Source organism: Rhinolophus sinicus, linkage group LG15, assembly GCF_036562045.2.
Source record: "Rhinolophus sinicus isolate RSC01 linkage group LG15, ASM3656204v1, whole genome shotgun sequence".
Lineage (NCBI taxonomy): Eukaryota > Metazoa > Chordata > Mammalia > Chiroptera > Rhinolophidae > Rhinolophus > Rhinolophus sinicus.
In genome coordinates, this window is record NC_133764.1 from 32,377,004 (window position 1) to 32,391,609 (window position 14,606).

Genomic DNA, 14,606 nt, shown 5'->3' on the forward strand with positions numbered 1-14,606 from the left:
ATCTGGTGCTGGAGGCTGAAGCTGTGGGGCAGGTAGTCAGAAGAAGAGATGGATGTGAACTGGAGCAATACAACAAATGGAAACCAGTGAATATCGGCTGGAAGTTACCGGCATGAAATGGAGCCCATGTCCATCTCTTTGAGCCTTCAATTAGATAATGGGGGTGCCCAGTAGGGGAAACTGGTGGCCTCTCTCATGTAGTAACCCAGGAGCCATAAACGCTGAAGGAGGAGACCCAGAGGGAACTGCAGGAACAGTGACAACCTGTGTGAGTTGCCACAGTACCTCATGCCCTTCCCCAGCCTTCTGATATAAAGAGAATATGGCTATAGTTTCACCTTTGCCTTACAAATGTAATGCAAAATGTCTGCCATGGCCCAAGCTAACTTGCAACTAAGAAGGGAATGGAATTCTGGGACATGTAGTCCCAGTTTAGTGAAACTAATGCAATCCAAATCTGCCACCTGCCATTCAGAATATAAAACAAATGATAGAGACATGGTTCCTGCCTCCAAATAGGCAACTATATGGCAGGAGAGAGTCTTAATTCACCCTGATATGCATCCTACTACTAGAACTGCTTTGCCTCTTTTACAAGCATAAAGTGAGATGAATGCACTTGAACAAGCTTCAGAAGTGTTACTTTTTTGATGGTTTTTCAGAGTCTCATTTGGGTTGTTTGATATTAGATTACCTCTATTTTTAAAAGAAACACTGGGAAACAAATTCATTCTGGATATTTTTAATAAGTTGAGGTTCCCTAAGATCCCTTGGTCTTTGTCTTTCTTCACTTGGGAGCGTGGTGGTGCTGAACGGATAGCAACCAACTCCCCACGCTAATCCAGAGCCTTTGGCTCCTGCAATCACGCCTGCGTGTTTGTCACCAACCATTTTTTCCAGGCACAATGTTTGTCCTGCTTAAATATAACGTACCCCTCTTTTAAGCTAAGAAAAATAAGAGGTTAAGAAATAGTAGCAAAATTCCTTGTCCACTATTAAAAGGAAAGCGTCGAAGATAGGAAATAGCCTCAAAATGTTATGTGAAAACTACTTGCTTATCAGCATGGTCTTATGTAGATTTTCCCTACTGTTTCTTTATTAGATTATGTGTGACTAACTCTTTCACCTTAATCTTCTGTCTCAGTTTCTGTTCCTTTGATGCTCTGTAGTAGAGTAGATTTGGTATATTTCAAAGACTTCATGTTTTCTGTGTATCACGAAGATAGTGTCAGGTTATAGGTGGTTTCACTTTTCTTTGAAGAATTTGTTTTCACATCCCAAATGTTCTGTGACCAAAGTCATGAAAATAAGCTGTTTTTGCTAAATCTTTCGTGAATGAGACTGTATGGAGAAAGTTATAAAAAACTTTCATCTACCAAAGGCAAAGGAACATGTCTCTTTTCACAGCAAATATTTTCAATTTACTGATTGATCTTTGTTTAACAAACACAGGATGCTAACTACATGCCGTGCATCATTCTAAGTGCTTACGAATATTTCCATCCCCATGATGAACTTTATTTTTACAGAAAAGGCAGCAGGGACACAGAGAGGCCATGTACTATCCCCAAGGTCACAGAGCTAGAAGATGGCATTGCTGATTTTGGACCAGGCAATCTTTCTCTATATTATGTGTTTCTTACCACTCATCTGTGCCCTCTAAAGACCTTCAGTTCCCCATAAATTCATATCTGTGTGATTACTGGGATCCTAAATTATATTAACACATGCTTTGGATTATATACCCACTAGTCAAGAAACCTTTGCACACACACTCAAAGTGAAAGCCTGAGAAATGCTCAGGCATTGAAATGATAAAATAGAATCAAACCCTACTACCTGAACCGGCTCTCAGATCTCTGATTATTTGAAGTACTCTATTTTGCGTGCCAAGCATTACCTTGTACCTTCTCTATCAAGGCGTTTAAAGAATAAGAACAAGCAAATCAAAAACAAAAGATTTATGCACTCGATTAATAGACAGGGCCCCAGCTGTGCCAGCACAGAGATTTGTCAAAATCTAATAAATACAAGCCGAACTTTAAAAACGTAAATCAATATAGATTTCACTTCACTGAGCAAGTATAATATCCAATCAAAAGAAAGTAATATATCATTGATGGGGGAGCATGCAATCATTCCTTATGGTCCCAATCACATATGGAAGTCTGTTGGCATTAATACCAAATATTGAACTAATACCAAATAAGCCATTTGTAGATACAAGGAGAGCCCAATGGGCCTTGACAGATTTCTTCCTTTAGTAAGAAGTTTCTTCTTAATTAACCCAATATATCCAATATAAAATTCCCTTTTCTTTGTGCCAGTGAATACAAACATAGTTAGAAATTACTGCTTTTGATATGCAAATATTTACAATAAAAATTTTCATGAAGAAGTCTTCGTTTTTACAATTATTTTTTGCTATTCAAATTTTTACTATTTAGAAAATAATTACATCAAAATAAGTTTATTAATCACTTGTTCAATACTTATTAAAAGAATGTCTCTAGAAGAAAGAAATAGGATGCTTGCTTTTTAAGTTAAAAAAAAGAACTGTTGGAAAAAATTTGACAGTTGCCCTACCCTTAAAATTGTTAGTGCATTCATCTTAGAGGTGACTGAACTCCTGAAAGTTCTAATAAACTTCTTTGCTTGCTGTGTCTGGCATTTCCTTTTACGTAGTCCCAGCTTTTAAACTAAAGTCCAGATCATTCTCTGACATATTTTTGTTTTTCTTGTTTTGTTCATCTTTACTCTTTTTCTGATTTGATTTCTAGTGAAAATGACAAACAATATTTGTGGCATCACTTCAAAGCTTAGAAAATTCTTTTACAGCAATTATCACATTTTATCTTCAAACAACTCTATGAGACCAGGGAGAGTAGCAACAGTAGGATTCTTATTATGGAGCTGAAAATACTAAGGATCACGTAGTATATAGGCTTATGAACAGGCAGATCATGCCAGTTTCTGCTTCTGATTCCGTTTGTCCTCTTCCTGGACCTACAAAAGTAGAGAACATGTGTTAAATATCTACCATGTGCCAGGCATTATGCTGTATGTTTCTGGTTGCCCTAGCCTCATTTTTTTTTTTTTTTTTAATTGGGAGGGTGGGAGGTGTTTTGTAACAGGAATTGGGGGATTTAAACCACACTAGCTACCTAAGTTTTTGTTTCTAGATTGAAATAAGAGTCTTGCATAATCTGTACATGAGTTTTAACTACCAGGAAAGAGAGTGGTGTTATACCTGCTTTCATTAAACTCTCACTGTGCCTCATTTCCTGAAGTCTGAAGAGAAAGAATCACCCAAAGCCATGTTTTTTGCTGCTGTTGTTTATTTGTTTCAATAGTTCCCAAAAGGTACGATTCCTGATTTAGGGGAGTCAGTGAGAAAAAAAAAAAATCCCTAATGTTACTAAGGTGTAAAATGACAGGGTTTTTATAATTGTGTTTGTCTATAACCAGAGGGCACTCTAATAAATCACCTTAACTCACTAGAAGAGGGGAAAATATTTATCTATAAACTAGACTTACAACTCATGTAACATATTTTCAAAAGGTTACCCTGTCTCTGTTTACCAAATTTAGATGTAGATAAAAAAATTAAAAGCTAGTTACTCCAGTATTTACATAGAACACAGAGCTCTGATTAACTCTGTTTAGAATCTCTTGTTCCATGACACTCAAGATAAAGGCAGAATATGATCCGCTAATACTTCATAACCCTGAGCCTAACCCTCATGCATTGCTGCTCTAGGCGAGCACCTTAATTGATGGGAGCTGGTGGGGTCCACTTCTGTCCTGTCTCACCCCACCACAAAAAAGCTGGTCAACGATTCGCTCAAGCATTTATTTTCTTAGGCTCCACCTCAGATCTAATCACTGACTTATCTTCCTGTGAAAGTATTTGTGCTGGTTAAACAGGGCAACTCGATCTCGGCAGAACCTGTTGTTTCTGCTTCTGTCCACAAGCAGGAGTAGAAAGGCTGATGGCCGTGACTTTATAATTGAATGAGGCAATTGTTCCGGGTTTTTTGTTTTTGCCTTGAAAGAAAATTCTGCAGGCTTGAAAACTGTAAGATAAGGGGAAAAGTCTACCTGAAAACACTGTGTGCCTTCTCACAAACCTTTAGCTAGTTGAAAACAGATCATCTTTGTTACTCTCTGGCTGGATAAAATTGCACACATGATTTGGGTAATTGAGGTCGATGGAAACACTCGGACTTTATTTTCCCAGGTACTTTTCTGGGCTGAATTAGGGATGTACGTCAGCCACATAGCCCTACTTACAGACTGACTGGCCTGTTCGTTGGGTGTATTTAGCACTTTCAAATGTTCTTTTTGATGCTTTCACTTCACGTAGTCTCTTGGTTGCAGGCCTCATTCTTTGCGTGGCCCTGGGTAAGTAAGTCTTCAGTTTCCTGCTATTACACAGGGAGACCTTTATGAGACCCTTAGGAGACACTTCGTTTGATGTCAACCTATATTCTCGAACCATCCTGATTTCCTACTCCAGGAAGAGTCACTTCTAACTTATTTTACCCTCACATATAATATTCACATTTAATTTGAGATTCTTGGGTGCATCAACCTACACAGCGAAATAACGCCAATACATTGAATATGCTATGATGTCCTGGGGGGCAGGGGGTTCATTTAAGGTGGGTGGGAAGGGTGGTGACTTGCACAGTTTGAGCAGAGCTTCATTCATAGGCCAGGAAAACAGGTGTTAGACAATCCCGACAAGTCTAAAATTTGATCTGCACCATAAATAAGAGAATCCTAAAATATCTGTTAACAAACACATTTGGGTGAACCATAGCAGGCTTTTAATTGTTTTTATTTCGCTTTTGTTGATATATGAGTCTCAGTTTCCATGTAGGATCAGAATAACTAAACAGCATCTCCCACATATGTGTTTGTTTCTTTTAGCCGGTACATTAAGAATAATGGAATAAACTATGTAAGCAGATTTAAAGCCCCAGAAATAACTGTACCATGTACAGATGAAGAGCCACTTTTTAAGATTTCCATCACCTCTGGATAATGTGATATGTTACAATCCAAGAGTAAGCTTAACATCTAGTATGGCATTTTGGGAAAACAAACTCAGAACCTGACTTTTATCAGGCAGCTAGTTTTATAGTTGGTAATATTGAACTATTTAGTAGTTCATAAATTTGCAAAGGTTGAAAGGTAGTAAAAGAGTCCTCAGAGAGGAAGGAATAGAGAGAAGAAACTTAAAAGATGTGAAATAACCTTTCAAAGGCAAGCAAGGATGTCGTATTTAGTTTCCTGAGGTTTCCATAACGGGGTAGCTTAAAACAACAGAAATGTGTTCTCTCCCAGTTCAGGAGGCTGGAAGTCTGAAACCACGGCCACTCTCCCTCCAGAGCCTTTGGAGGAGGCACCTCTCTTGCTTCTCTTCTGGTAGCCCCAGGCGTTCTTAGCTTGTGGCAGGTCACTCCCATCTCTGCCTCCTTCTTCACAAGGCATTCCCCAACCCTCCTTTCTTCTTGTGGGGACACCAGTCATATTGGTTTAGGGCCCACCCTGATGACCTCCTCTCAACTTGATGACCTCTGCAAAGACCCTATTTCCAAATAAGGTCACATTCACAGTTACCAGAGGTCAGGGCTTCTTTGGGGAGGGCACCGTTCAACCCTTAACAGATGATAATGGCAAGGAAATGAGAGACTCCATACCTTCCTTGGGAAAGAATAGAGCAACACAATGAAATGAAGTCACTTGACTTTCCTTTTCTTAATAATTCCTCTCGTGTTGTGCTTTTACATGGCCATGATGGAATCGTAAGATAATATTAGATGGAAACATTTTTCTACTTATTGTTTTGAATCTCATCCCTTTGAAGAGGCATGGTCAGACTCGTTCATCTCTAACTCGCCACAACTATTGCAATTTGCTTAGCTGTCAGTAAGCAGGCAACTTTAGTGCTGATAATAAACAAAACAGAAGAACCTGTTTCACGACGTGGAAGGGAAAGATCAAATCAAAAGGGAAAATAAAAGGAACAGTGCATTGTTGATGGAGGAAAAGTGAGAGACATGAAGTATTTTCAGAAATAGTTATCCTGTAAACATGAAGAAAATAGAGATTTAGGTATGACTCAGATTTTCTTCCATAACTTCTCTTGTACCCCAGACAGCTCTGTGTTCTGAAGCTTCCGCTATATTTTCCAGACTTCCTAGCCTAAAGAGAAATAACAATAGTAACATTTGCATTTACTTAAGGCTTGAAAAAAATCAAAGTGAAAATAATAGTAACCTTCAAGGAGTGTCTGCATGGAATAACTGACTCAACTATTTTGGCCAAGGCTGTCGTTTGGTCCTTATTTTCATGGCAGTGATAGCAGTATTTTCAAGCAGTGGGGAGGTGGGTGGAATGGTGGGCTATCATATGAATCTGTATGTGAATGAAAACATCTCACCGGCGGAAAGACTACTGACTAGTCAGTGTTGCCTTTGTGAGTTTCAGAAAGTTACAAAAGCTAAAAGATCTTGAGCTGTTAACAATTAGTGAAAGTGTGTATCGCACACACAGACACCATCTAGGTTGAAAGCACGGACTGGCAAAATATTGAAATGACCACATCCATCCACTGTGCTTTATTAGCCAAGGAGGTAATAAGCCAGAGAAATATAGCCAGCAGGGAAGGTGGGGGTGGGGGCAGGGGGGAATGGTAAAAATACATTCACCTTACTTTTTGTCACTAAAGCAGCTGCAAATTGGTAGATTTGACAAAGCTGAAATTTAATATACACTGTCACCCCCTAGGTTTAAAATAATTTTGGACTGGTCAAATAGAGTCACACTTGAAAGTAAATGCAAAATGGGCACAATGCCATGTTTCCAAGAACACGGGGCATCCAACTTGCTGCAGTTTACCAGTCCTGAGAGATGGCAGGGACTATTGTTCTCAAGATCCTACACAGCAAGGGCGTGCAGTTCTCCACAGAAGAACAGTTATCACTGAGAGTTTGTTATACTAGTCTTCATTAAGATCAGAAAGATTCAATTACAGTGAATTCAGTCCAGCTTTAATATGTTGGCTAATAGATAATTAGATTTCTAAGAAAACCAAGCTGCCCTGGAAAAGAGAGAGAGAGAGAGAGAGAGAGAGAGAGAGATGCCTTTTTTGACTCAGATCATAGAAAAATATGAATCATTGATTTGGAGGGCTTTATTCACAAATGATTCCATTTATAAGTATTGGTATAGATGCTACGGGTTCAAGAAGTGTATTCGCGAACCTTTCATTTACTACCGTATCGTGTTGTTTATTTTGAGAGGCTGAATATACAAACGAACAATGGCCAAGACAGCATTGGACAATACAACTCTGACCCACAACCTCTATCACAAACAGCCTGGAAGACAAACCACATCCTTCGTGGCCATGAGCCCCAAATGGTCAAGGCCTGGCCATTGACTTCCACCTTCCCTAATTTGTCCCCCTAAGTTTCTTCTACCAAAGAAAGCAAAATGTGCATCACAAACCAATCGATGCCCCACTTTCAGTTAACCTGATTCCAGCGTCTCCTGCCAGCAGCCACAGATCAGAGCAGACCTGAAGCCTTCCTGTTTTTCACTTGGAAGCTTTCCCGTCTCTGTCTCCCTTTGCGCCTCTGCTAAACACCAGCAATGATGGCTGACTCCCTTTGCTATGGCAAACTGAAGGAGAGCCCCTGCTTGTTCTCACTGGGGTTGTCTGTGTTTCTGTACTTATTATATTGGTGGTGGTCTGTATTTATTATAATTTGTATATAGCAACCTTTACATGGCAAGATGAGCCTGCCAAAGTTGAGAAGTCCCTTGGGGCCACTGGATAGGAAGGGTAGTGCCAATCATCTTTGACAGCCAGAAACATTATTGGAACTGGTTGAAACTTGGATTAGGATTCCATTGATCTAGCTCAGATCCGTGATGATTTGGCACTTGTGTTACTCAGTTCTCTTTACAAGTCATCGCAGCCAAGGTCTCGCTGCCTGTGAGTCCCCTGCACACGTCCCAGTTTGGGGGTGCTTTTCTCTGTGGAACTACTCAGCGTAATGGGACAGTCACCCGTGATTAGCTCAAATGGGCTCCATTTCTTTGAGGAGGTTCGTTTTACCATTATTCACAGAGAAGTGTGTGGGCTTTGATATTGGCAAGTTTCAATTCTAATCCTGCCGATTACTTTCATTCGTAAGGAGACTTTGGGAGAATCTGTCAGCATATTTAAATCGTATTTAAAAATTGCTAGTAACATTAGTACCTATCGTATGAATCGCTTAAGAATTAAAACAGGTAGTTTCTGTAAAACAGTTACCAAAGTCCTAAAGTGTAATATGTATTGAATAAGTAGTAACTATGATTATGACATCAAAATAGGTGCTTGTATTTCCAAATCAACAACCTTTTCAGATCTGATGTGACAGCAAGGAACATTTGGAGCCAAAATTTGGAAACTGCTGGGAACTTGCTAGTTTTTCAGATTGTATTAGTTATCAGAGAAGCTCTGCCATCTAAGACAATATGTGCATTACGTCGTGTGGAGAATGAAGGTGTCTACCTTCATAATTCAGCTGTACACCTTGTGCTGTACTGGAAACTAGGCCTCTCAGAACCAGAATGATCCGGTACCAGGCAAGCAGGAAAGTGTCTTAACCTCACTCCTCTCAAGGGCCTCAACTGGCAGAGCAGGTTACAGCTAGTAACTTGGTTAAAGTTCTGGGATATTAACTTTACTCTTTAGAGCAGGGGTCTCCAAACTTTTTTCAACGGTTTTCACCAAGGGCCATATGCGGTAAAATACACAAAACAGCCAGGCCACTCACTCGAGGTAAAGTGCGTATTGCCTCACCTGGTTTATTTAAGTAAACTAAATATATTTTTGGAATTTGCTGCGGGCCAATTAACAATGGATCATGGGCCGCAGTTTGCCCGCGGGCCGCAGTTTGGACACCTCTGCTTTAGAGTGTAGACAAATCTGTCCTTAGAATCCATAACTCCAGAGATGCTGTAAGGTACATGACACAGCCAGCTGAAGAAGGTAGCATGTCCTCTTGTCTCTTTTACATCCCATTGCCGTCAAAGAAAGCATCTGACATGGTGAAATGCTCATTTTGCAGACATGACGTGTGCAAGTTTAATTTCTGAATCAAACAAAGGAAAAATTCCTGGGCATTTTATGTGCATTTTTCCTCATGTGATCACAGAATAGGAGTTAGCTATTTAGTCCCAAACGAGACATGACCTCACTGAGGTTTGTTCCTTGACTAAACTTCGGAGTTGCACACAGAACAGCATCGATGGCACTGTTTGTGGGTTCCCGTCTCCTCGCTGATGTCAGGGGTTTGTTTGGTGGTGGATAGGGGTGGGGAGGGGGTCTCCAGCAAATGTTTTTGGAACAAATATTTTGTGGGCATTTCATTGTTTTTGTTGCAAAAAAGCCATTTTGTGGTCAATCTGGAAACCAAGAATGGAATGAGTTACCTTGTTAAAATTAGAAAATGAAAATGTGTTTGTTTTGTTTGGTGGGTGTCATTAGAAATGGGAGAAACAGGTCATTCCAGGGGAGTGGGAAGACCTTTCAGGCGCACCTGGAATACTATGTCCATGTACACAAATGCAATTAGATAGCTGAGGAAATGTTACTAAGAATAGTCCTTCCCTGCAGCCCCAACCCAACACGTTTCTCAGCTTCCATACAAGGACGGTTTCAAAGGTTTTCCATTCTCTTTCAATCTCTGTTCCTGTCTCCTCTACCCACCATCCCATTACTTAACAGGGAAATACAATCACCGACTTCTTTTCACCCAACCTATAGACTTGATTACAGCTGTAGACATTCTTTCCTTGGAACTATCCTTGACTCTCTTTCGTCCCTTCTCCTTTCCCTTCTCTGATCCTTTCCTGATGGATTTCTGATCATTGTGGATTCAGACTTTCAAACATCTCCTGAATCAGTTCCCTTTGCTTTCTTCCTCTAGGTTTTGCAGTATCTTCCTTAGTGCCGTCCGTATCTGGTGTCTGGCCAATCCATTCTCACCACCACTACCAGAATATAGTCTCTTACATGCTAACCAGAGTGTCGACTCCCATGGTCAGAGCCTTTTAATCCTGCCTTAGAATCATCCAGATTCTTTAACCTGACTTACCACATGCTGCTCACCACTCCATCTCTCTCTGTCTCATACTTTTCACCATCCCAGATCTCAAGCCAAGTAAACATTTTTATTTTTCCTGCTAACTCCTAGTCAGTGCTAACATAGTTTGTCTTAACCTGTTGCGTTTAGTATGACTAGAGTAAGGGTATAAATTACACCCTTTGGGAAATGTGACTCAGAAGTAACTACTGCAGAATGGATTCACTGAAGAACAAAAACAAACACATCCATGGTTTTTATGAAAGTGGGAGCCTATCCAAGAGTGAAAAAGGCTCAACATGAAAACAAGATTATTCATTAGTAGAATTTTAAATTGACTATTTGTAGTTTCCTTAATGCATGATAAGGACTTGATAAGTGCTTACTGAATTATATGGAAACATTTAAAACTCTAAATCATTTTTTTGCAGTATCCTTCTTAATAAGCCAGTGGTTTTAAACCCGGTTTCTTTTCCATTCCATTAAACAAACGACAACTTTAATTAAGGCTTAGTGGTATATAATAATTGCTTAGCGGAATATATAATTTAATGAGAATGTACCCTAATATAGCAATTTTGCCCAATTTTATTTCCAATACAGACGCTAAAGACCAAATTATTTTTTTCCTGACCCAAATATTAGAAGCCAGAGGCTTTTCTCTGTGACTATGAATGGGGATGCTCTCCTCATTCATAGATGCTTTGCACTTGAATTTTGATGGAATTGGACCTTTGAAGCGGAATCTAGACTGATTCTGGACTGGACTGTTAATAGAGAATCAGAGAACAACCAGGACGTCGAGCAATCCCTAAACCAAGGCTTATCACACAGCGCTGTTCTGGAGCCAACGCCTATCAGCTCGCAGGAGCCAGTTGAGCGCCTCTTGCCAATTCCACATTTTGACACATCACATCAGTAACATGAAATCGGCTATGGTGGGAGTATTTCCACCACAGAAATTGGCAAACTTTACCAATCAGCCCTTTTTCCCCCCAGAGAGCCCGCTATTACAATTTGCCAGCACACCACTGCCTATAAATTAAATTGACCAAGTGTCCTGGCCGTCTTCATTGACACCTGTTGTCTTCATGTTGTCATCCTTTTAGCATTCGTCCCTATTCTTTTCACCTTCAACAGTGACAGATAATCAATATGCATATCAGGAATAATCGGATGCTTTGTAGATTGTTTTCACTGGAAGAAGTGAGGATTGAATTAGATGGTAAGAAGCAACTATAAGATTCTTATCTTTTTTTTGTCTGCAGAACAGGCTGTTGGAAGCAGTACAAGGCATGTTTTGCAAAGGGACAGCATGAGGACAGGAAAGTCTTAGGAGAGCTCAAAGGTGACACATTTTTATCTGAGAAGGACTTCCTCATCTGTAGAGTTGAATAATCATCAAATAGGAACAAACGCGTGGGGGGACAGGAGGTTGAGGAGTTTCTCGTCAACGGACATGCTCAGGCAAAGACTGGGGGCCAACTTGAGGCGATATTGTACAGGAGCTCAGGCAATGAACTCTTGTTGTGTTAATGCCCTTCTGAGGATTCATATTTTGAGTTGAATCCTCTGATAATACCTGACTCAGACGTCTTGGCAGTTCTCACAGGGTCTTTGCTTGGTGATGTGTGTGTTTGGGAGTTGGCATAACAACCAGCCAGAAAAACAATTCATTCAAATTCAGACAAAGAGTGACCCAAACAGAAACTCTTACTGATTCTCGTGGTTCAGTTTTAAAATTAATATAATTGTCACTAATTTGAGAGGAAGTACATGCTAACTAACTTACTACTGATTTATTTCTGATTCCGGACTTGGAAATCTGTTTGGATAATCAATTTCACTTTAGCACAGTTTGGCCAAAGAGAAGAAAATAAGTCAGTGAATTTCAAGTAACTTTAGAATCGTAAGTGGAAGAGGAATCCTCAGTAGTGAGGATTTCATATGTTTCCTCCGTATCCTATGGTAGCCAGGCAGTTAGGGTAACAGGAAACCCTCTGGCCAGCAAAAATGGTATCTGAAGTTTGCTTGGGTCTATCTGAAGGCATCGTTTCAGCAGCAGCTGAGGCTGTATGAACCAACTTGAAATATTTCACTGGGTGTGGAAAATCAGATTAAGTAAATGATTCTGTCTATTACCTAGTGCCTACCTTACCCCACATAAAAGACTGTTTTTCTCTATTTCAAATTACTTTCCTGAATTCATCAGTTTGGTTATCATGTGGATTTTGTAGTGAAACCAGGAGACCAAACAGGACACCTTCTTCAAGTCTACCCAAAGTATTTATTCTTAATAGCAATGACACACCAGAGTAATTGGATATTTACTTAATTAAAAAATGAATAATTTAGCAACATCTTATGTGACCAAGTGTAACATCTCCCACATGAAAACACGACAAAATAAAAACTCTCTTCCTGAAACAACAAAACAAAAACTCTCTTGACACCCCCAGCCCTTCCCGTCCATCTTCACCTCTATCTACTCGATTAGACAGCAGAACTGCTTACAAATGGGGTGGATGTTGTCTTCACTTCCCCTCACCGTTCCCACTTGTTCCTAGTCTAATCAGACATTTGTCTCCAAAACTCTATTGAGACCTCTTTCATCAAAGTCACCAGTGACGTCACATTGCCTCATCCAATGGTTAATTCTCAGTCCACATCTTACCTATCATTAACCTCTGACAGATGATCACGCTCTTCATCTTGTTACACTTTCTTCATAGAAGGAAAACATCATGGTTTTCCTTCTATTTCCAGCAGTTCTCCTTCTCCATCGCCTTTGTTGTATCCTCCTCATCTTCCCAACCTCAGATTGGGTTGTCCCAGAACTTAGTCATTGGAACAGATCTCTTTTCTAACTAATCTCTCTTCTTGTGTGGTCTCACCCATGTTCACAGTTTTAAATACCACATATATGTTGATAACTTCCAATCCTGTACCTCCATTCTGGACCTCCCCTTTCAACTGCAGACTATCGTATTATCTACCTGACACTTCATTTAGTTGTCAGAGAGTTTATCAGTTACCACAACAAAACCTCAGCTGTTGAGTCCCCCACTTCAAGTTCCATCATCTCAGTAAATGACACCAGCATTCACTCAATTTCTCATAAATGTCCACCTTTTCATGACTAGCTCATCCAAGTTATAAAACGTTCTTATAGGTGAAAAATGGACATTGAGTAAGAAACTTATGCCCTCCCTTATCCCACACTTAGATGAGGCAAAGAACAAGCCACAAAACAAAACCAATTGCTCAGAGAAACATCTTTGTCGTTGGAGCCACTACTGAGGTTTCCAGTGGTCTAGTAGTACACGCTTCCTCAGAACCCAAATGAAATAATGTTGGGCAAGAAGCTGTTTGCCTTAGGCGTAGGGATTACTTAGTCAGGGTGTGTATTTACACAGAAAAATCCCTATAATGCTAATAGAGCACCTACATTTAAGAAGGACACACTTGGAAGGAATTGTATGAGTCCTGAAGTTGTCAGTGAGAGGAAATCCAATCTTCTGAGACGGGAAGAAATTGAGGGGCAATTTTTGGCCGTTTCGTGATTTGGGGAGATCCTTGTTATTGAATCAGCTCCCAAAGGTTTGATGGAAAGACAGATATGTAGATGGGCAGGGCGGAAGGCTATTTCTTCTTGATTCTTGTTTCCTGTAAGCCACCATTGGCAAGACTGTCTACTTCTCGTAGGCATGGGAACCAGTTAGAGAAAGTGTTGATTCACTAGCATGAAGCCGAGACCGCAGTAGCCTTTGTGTGTGCTGAATGTGTCCGGAAAGTCAAAGAAGGGTGAGATGCTCCCGTGGGGTTTCCCATCTCCATGGCGGTAGGTGCTGACAGCTAGAGAGAAAGCACGGAGGAGCAGAGAGAAAAGAACCCCGAGGTGTCTGGCTGCAGCACTCTTATGAGATGAAAAGGACACGGGGTTCGGAGCCGAGCTTTATGTCCCGTAACTAAGGTAAGACCGGTTGGTGGTTGACAAAGTGATTCAAGCCTGAGCTCATCGCTCTCCTGCTGCCGTCAGCTCCTTCTTTTTCGTGTGTATGCTACTCATAGACACCTTTGCAGTCCTTCCTCTGGCTCGGTAGTCATGCTTTATTGCTGTGTGGCTGGGAATAGTCCTTCTTTCTCTCCCGTAGTCTCTGGGGAGTGCTGAACCAAACAGAGGAAGAATATGCATGCCATTTATAGATCACTTAAGGGAAGTAACATTTAGAGAGAAAGAGACAAAAAGCACGATGACGTGGCCAGCCGAACATGGCTTACTGACGTGGGACAATGTGGGAAAGCATGAGTCTTTCATTTCCTGTGGAAGCAGTCATTCAGGATACCGTCTTTTTGTGTGTCTCTGTCACTCTGCCACTGTTCCAAAGTGACAGCAAAGTGGCACTGAGAGTTTGAAACTGTGCGATCAAATGTGCTGACCTTGATTTATAATCA

The 14,606-nt window shown here is 40.5% G+C and overlaps 1 protein-coding gene across 2 annotated transcripts in view; it reads left to right on the forward strand.

Annotated features, from left to right (window-relative positions):
* KCNJ16 (potassium inwardly rectifying channel subfamily J member 16) overlaps positions 1–14,606 on the forward strand; it is a 42,379-nt gene that overhangs the window by 4,962 nt on the left and 22,811 nt on the right. Inside the window, exon 1 of one of the 2 annotated variants that reach the window (XM_019740469.2) lies at positions 13,928–14,124. The exons of the other annotated variant lie outside the window; for it this stretch is intronic. The gene's annotated coding sequence lies outside the window, so the exon portion shown is untranslated. Of the gene's footprint in view, positions 1–13,927; positions 14,125–14,606 lie in introns of those variants that run through there. 2 annotated transcript variants of the gene reach the window in all.